The 6,000-nt window shown below is 35.9% G+C and overlaps 1 protein-coding gene across 17 annotated transcripts in view; it reads right to left on the bottom strand.

Annotated features, from left to right (window-relative positions):
* Positions 1-1,039: 1,039 nt before the first annotated feature.
* The window catches only part of CAMK2G (calcium/calmodulin dependent protein kinase II gamma), a gene marked incomplete at its 5' end in the record, with an annotated part of 203,221 nt that continues 198,260 nt past the window's right edge, over positions 1,040-6,000 (bottom strand). For 16 of the 17 annotated variants that reach the window (XM_081954526.1, XM_081954541.1, XM_081954538.1 and 13 more), the window contains one exon: positions 1,040-3,509. The remainder of the gene's footprint in view (positions 3,510-6,000) is intronic. The other variant, XM_081954535.1, reaches the window with a different exon arrangement.

Genomic DNA, 6,000 nt, shown 5'->3' with positions numbered 1-6,000 from the left:
ACTTTACAACTATGTTGCTCAGCAGTGGAAATTTTGGGCTCAATTCATAAATAAAGGGCCACCTATATATAAGATTACAACTACTGGATTTAATTCTCTTAATTCCAAAATTTATGATACTACTTTAATTTATTCAAGAATATTATTGGAAAAAATGGAAATATTTGTCTGAATTGGATAGAGTTAAAAGGGAATAGTATCATTAGAGGAGTCTCTATAGCCTTTAACACTACCAATCTCCTGTACTATATTGTATAGTACTATACTGTTGCGACTTCCATTATCTCTACCATGATATTTATGGCTACATTGAAAATGTGGGAAGACTCAGATATACATATACTTTGTCCTGCATTCTGATAGGGATAAAATATTACTGGAAATTCCAATATAAAGATTGAAGCTAAATTAATATTATTTGGCAAGAAGGATAAGCTTCATGCTTTTAAAAACCTTCAACTGGAACTCAGACTCTTAAGCTTAGTGCTTTGTTTCATATAGATGTCCTGCCAATTCCAAAAACCCAAGACTGTAGAATTGTAGAACATGGTGGTTATTTTTATAAATGTAGATATTTTTGACTATGTATGTTAGATCTGTGTTAATCTGACTATATATAAATTATACATCAAACAGCTAAACCTCAGAGGCCATTATACAATCTTAACTGGAACTACAGCCTTTCAAATATTTAGACTTGGAGCTGCAATTGGTGCAACCTAATAAACAATGGAGATTTAAATAAATTAGTGGCTTCTTCAAGTTAAACTACCTTAAATATTTGGCCACAATTCTGACATTGATTTATAGGTAATTTCAAACATGCCTGGGCATTATTTTCAGCCATTACCTGGTAGATCAGTGGCCATAACTTCAGTTCGGCGCAGCTACATAGACATAAACTCATTCATCTCACTCAGCTGTTTCCAGGTGTACAACACATTTGTGCATACCTCACTGCCATCTTGATAAAGGGACATCTCCAAACAGCTCATGCTGTTTTCTCAGGCACCCAGGAAAATAGAAAATTACTACCTGATATTTTGCACCATTTAAATGTTATTTTATTAAATATGTTCAGTTCAAGGTTTCATTGTAACAAAGCTATGAAGGTTCTATTAACATTCAGGAAAAAAAAACTAACTTTATTTTATTATTTCACTATCATGCAAAAAAATTGCATCAAACGTGTTCCATTTCCTGTGTAAAACTGGACATGATATAGATGCTTACATTAACCTCATAGGAGAACATTAAGAAAGCCAAAGGTCTATAGCTGTGTTTGATAATGGCCATACCAAGCTAAGATTCTCATTAAATTGGAACAGATCTTACAGACGGTAAAAACAAAGACAAAACAACTCAAACGGTTCCAAAAATATGTTTTAAGGATGCAGATACTCAATACAGAGGGATTATTATAAATAATCAGATAAAGACAAGAAAAGATCAGACCTAGAAGCATGCACATTTTTTATTACGCAGTGTAACTAATTTCCTGTTCTTCACTTTGCAACATTATTCTTAAAAATCCTAGTAAAATTATCAGGGGTTTTATTACTTCACACACTTAGTCCTAGATATGTTTTATATTATATTTATAGGAAAAGGTGAAGTTTTTGTCACCTTCCAGATGCTGTTGAATTAACTTCACCCATAACCCCAGCTCACGAGCCAATGGTGAGGGATACTGGGAGGTGTAACCAGCAACAACTGAAGTGTCACAGGTTCTTTAGTCCCAGTAGAACATCTCTTTCACTTGAGAAAACATTCCTTCGCTTTATAAAGGAAAATGAAATTTTGCACAAACCTCTGCAAGAAGGAATGCTTTTTTCCGACACTGAGTCATAAGCTATTACAAATATTATGGAGCTGATTTAGGAGTTTCTCATTAGAAGAACAGAAAAAGGTACCGTAATTCCCTTCCAATTTATACTGAAACTGAAAATTTGTATTTTCCTAAACTCCATTAATTTCACCCTCTATTTTCTATTTAATTAGACAGCAAAATTATACTTAGTCCTATTTCAGGTACAAAGGGAACAACCTAATGGAATTCCATGTTCTCAGATCTAATGAATGGACATAAAAATATTTGATGTGCATTGTACACAAGGGGCCGAGAATGTCATGGTGTAAATCTGATCTTGGAAATTTATTGGGAAGGTTTTTATCCCACTTCTACTCAGAAACTGAAAAAATAATAGTCGAACCATAAAGCTGACAAACACCTCTGATGTAGGAAATAAAGAACATTACTTGCCAAGTAATGTCTTTGTCTTTGTAGCAAAGACAATAAACATGGTTGATGCAAAAGTTCTATGTTTATGTGGTTAAAACAACCCAAAAAAACTACGTAACAACAGGAAATAAAGCAATGTCAAATAGACTGGGCTACTGAAAAAAGCACTTCTGGAAGTTGCTGGCTCCCTTTGCTAGTTTTATCAGAAAACAAATCAAACTGGGAAACCAGCTAGCCCCATAATTATAGAGAGATTTTTTTTAAATTCATAGATAATATAGTATTTTAGTATAACACACAGACTAAATTACACACCATACAGGAAGCAAATGCATGGGTGTGCAAATCTTCAGGGCGGAGTGTAACAAAGCTTTTCAACTGTTTCCTAAGGAGCACATATTCTGCAGCACTCTGGATCCCATCTATTCTAAACAATAAAAAATAAAATAAAGTAAGCCATTCACATAATTTTTGCCCTCTTAAGATTATTTGCTTTTAAATTCTACCCTTATAAGTTGACTTACATCATCGAGGAGTGGCTGTTTGTAAAAACCAGTGCACCTCTGAAGCTCCTATGCTAACAAAACCAGCTCATACTTGTTCCTTAAAACATTCTTGTTCATTTTTATCCAATCCATCAGTGTGAGCCAGTAGCCATTGGCTCATCTTTACTGCTGATGTTTGGGCTCCAGTTGGTTGCTGGAGGGCAGCAGTGTAAGAAAAGTCCTCCTCCTGCTTTACCCCTTTCTTTATGCTGGCCCTAGTGAGCTCGCCACCATCAGCCATATCTCACTGATTAAAGCAGCAGCATAACCCGAAGACAAGGTCAATTTCCACTGGGCCTACAGCATCCTGCTGCCTAAGAGGCACAGTCTCTCGCTCTCAAACTCTTTCTCTCTCCTTTCTTTGCTCCAATTCTGAAAGATGCTTCACAGCTGTTGCTCCGTCATCAGCCCTGCAGGGGAGGTGCTGGATACTCCGTCACAGATGATCTCTTTTCTATACAAACAATATGGGTTTCTCTCAGGATTTATAAGACACCTTCATACAGCAGAAACAGACACGATGGATCCATGGAAAAACAACAGAAAGGCGGCAGCACCCGGAGCATCAGATTCATGCAGGGTTTCGTGCATTTGGCTGCTGCCGGTTTGTAATTCATATTTCTTTAAACGTCAAAACGAATATGACCGTTGCTGTAATTCAGGTACTCCAGAGCTGCTTGCTGAGAAGATATTGCCCTCCCGCTGAGTATCTCCGAAAACTGCTGCAATCAGAAAAGAATAAGGATGAAGAGAAAAACCCTGGGATGAAACACAACCAGGTTCAATGGAACAAAACACATTAGGAATCCCCAGGCCTGGATGGTTACACCTGCATTTAAGCTAGTATATTGAAGAAAGTTACACTTCACAGCAGACGATAGTTAGGAGATAGTCCTCCCAATTCCACTTAATTACTATTAATTATTAAAATAATTTCTTCAAGTTAATATTCCGCTGGCTGTAAGCTGACTCAGAGATCTAAAATAATACATTTGAGAAGTTAGTATGGAAGAAAGGACGCGGTGAAAAAGAGACAAATTATCTGTTGGATTGTGCTCTTCTAATAGTTGAGAATTTAACCAATGTTGTATCTGCTCTCTGTCAAGGATGCTGCAGGGTGAGTGCGCAGCCCAAAAATAATTTCTGTGCTGTTTCCTATTCAAAGTGATTCTAAAACAAATAAAACTGCATTTGCCCTTTAAGCACACCCAGGATAGGAAGTGGGAGGCATGCTTCTGGTGTTGAAACCAAGTTGCACAAAATCCATAAAAAGCCTCTGCCTCTTTTTATGTTTTATTGCACATTTGAAGAATAAACTTTGTGGAAGAGGTGACAAATGCCCCTTTTTGTTCTATTTATCTTGTTATATGAATAAATAGGATGAGTTTCTACAGAGAGCCAAAGGTATTGGGGTTTCAGGCATTGTAAACTCTAAATTTCCTTTTCAATGAGGTACAGTTGACTATTTTTTCTAAAAATTAAATATCCAACAACATTCAGAAATCTTCCAAACAAATTTGCAAAACATTTCAGACATTACAATACAGTAAATAACTCAAGGCAGCAAAGATACCTCATACTCCTTCCTCCTATTTTCCCTATTTCTTCTCTCTGAAGAATTAATTGGGATAGAGCACTTTCTGAGTCTCACAGGACAATGCTTTTCAGAGTAAAAAACCTACATCTATACAATCCCTAAGTTATACAACTTGGATTTTTTTTTCTTATTAGGGTATGTTTTCAACATAAAAGCTTTACAACTAGTACTTTATAAAACCTGTATAATATTTATCAAGGTGCTCAATTTCTCTCACCATTTCCAGAAAAAACAAAAAGGATCTGAGCAAACCTAAGATAAAGAGTAACAAGACGTTTACTGAAATTTCTTTTGTTCTGTCATGGTGAATCACAGTAAATCTCCCAGAAGTTTTCTTCCCGATCAATCTTTGCTGTTCCTTAAGATTCAGCTTGATAACTAGCATTGGTAACTGGAGCATTATATTCATTTAAACTTTTATCCCAATGGCTTTAGTAGTTCAAATGGATTGCTGAATTATCTATCCTTGCAGAGGGGCATGGAAAAAGGGACAGTAGGGAAATAGGGACAAAGAAACATTGCCTTCTAATAGTTCAAGACATGGTTTCCTAATTTAAAAATCTGAGTTCCCTTCAGCAGTTTATGAAGACATACAAAAAAAAACCCTTAAAATGTATGTAAATTCATAGATTTTTTTAAAAAAGCCAACAGACAAACCTACCTTTTTTCTTGACATCTTGCAAGTGCTGCTTCTTGTCCCTTTTCAACCTATTAAAAAGTTTTAAGTTTCTTAAACTCCTTCTTGGGCTTAATTTTAGTGTTGACACTGCCTTTTTTGTTATTTAATGGAGTTACCATGTCAGTTTTCTTATTTAATTCTTAACTTTTTAAACCTACTTTTCAATTCCAATGGAAGGCCTAATGTGACTCTCATTCCCTGCCTCATTACAAGAATAAGAATTCATAATAAAAAATGATGATAGGAGTATATGCCTGATACTCCTCAGGGTTACAAACTGAGGCTACTTTTAGCAAAAATGTGTAATATTTATCAAAAATTAGGCAGGTTACAAAAACATCTATTTTTTATTGTGAGAATAGATTTAACCAGGGCCTTAAAAACTTGGGGAAATCAAATATGGTTGTGATATTTGAAACATATATCAAATATGCCATCCAATCTTGCAGGGCTGATCAGTGAACAAATGGAGTCTTTGCTGGTTTTTACCTCGATAAATGAGACACGACTGAACTGTATCCTTTGGTTCTCTATGGCAGGGGTCGCCAATCTTGGCAACTTTAAGACTTGTGGACTTCAACTTCCAGAATTTTGGGAGTTGAAGTTCACAAGTCTTAAAGTTGCCAAGATTGGAGACCCTTGCTCTATGGAGTGAGGGGGATGCCTAGGGCCGTTGTCTCTGACAACCTGAAGGGCAAGGAGATTTGAGCCATTCCCTCCTATTCTATCAAAACCTTTCAACTCATTTCAGTACAGTAGGAACTTCTTTATCAGCTTTTAAGTTACACATAAGAAGTAAATCTCACTGGAACATCCTTCTGATTAAAAGTATTATACTGAGATCAGTTGTATTGACTCAAAAGGCCTTTCCCCCCTTCTTTTAAGACTTAATATCATGAATTAGTATATCTGTACATATTTGCCTTGCAAGCTTTCC

The sequence above is a fragment of the Natrix helvetica genome (genome assembly GCF_964273705.1).
Source record: "Natrix helvetica genome assembly, chromosome: 5".
Lineage (NCBI taxonomy): Eukaryota > Metazoa > Chordata > Lepidosauria > Squamata > Natricidae > Natrix > Natrix helvetica.
This window is presented reverse-complemented; position numbering and strand designations above follow the sequence as displayed.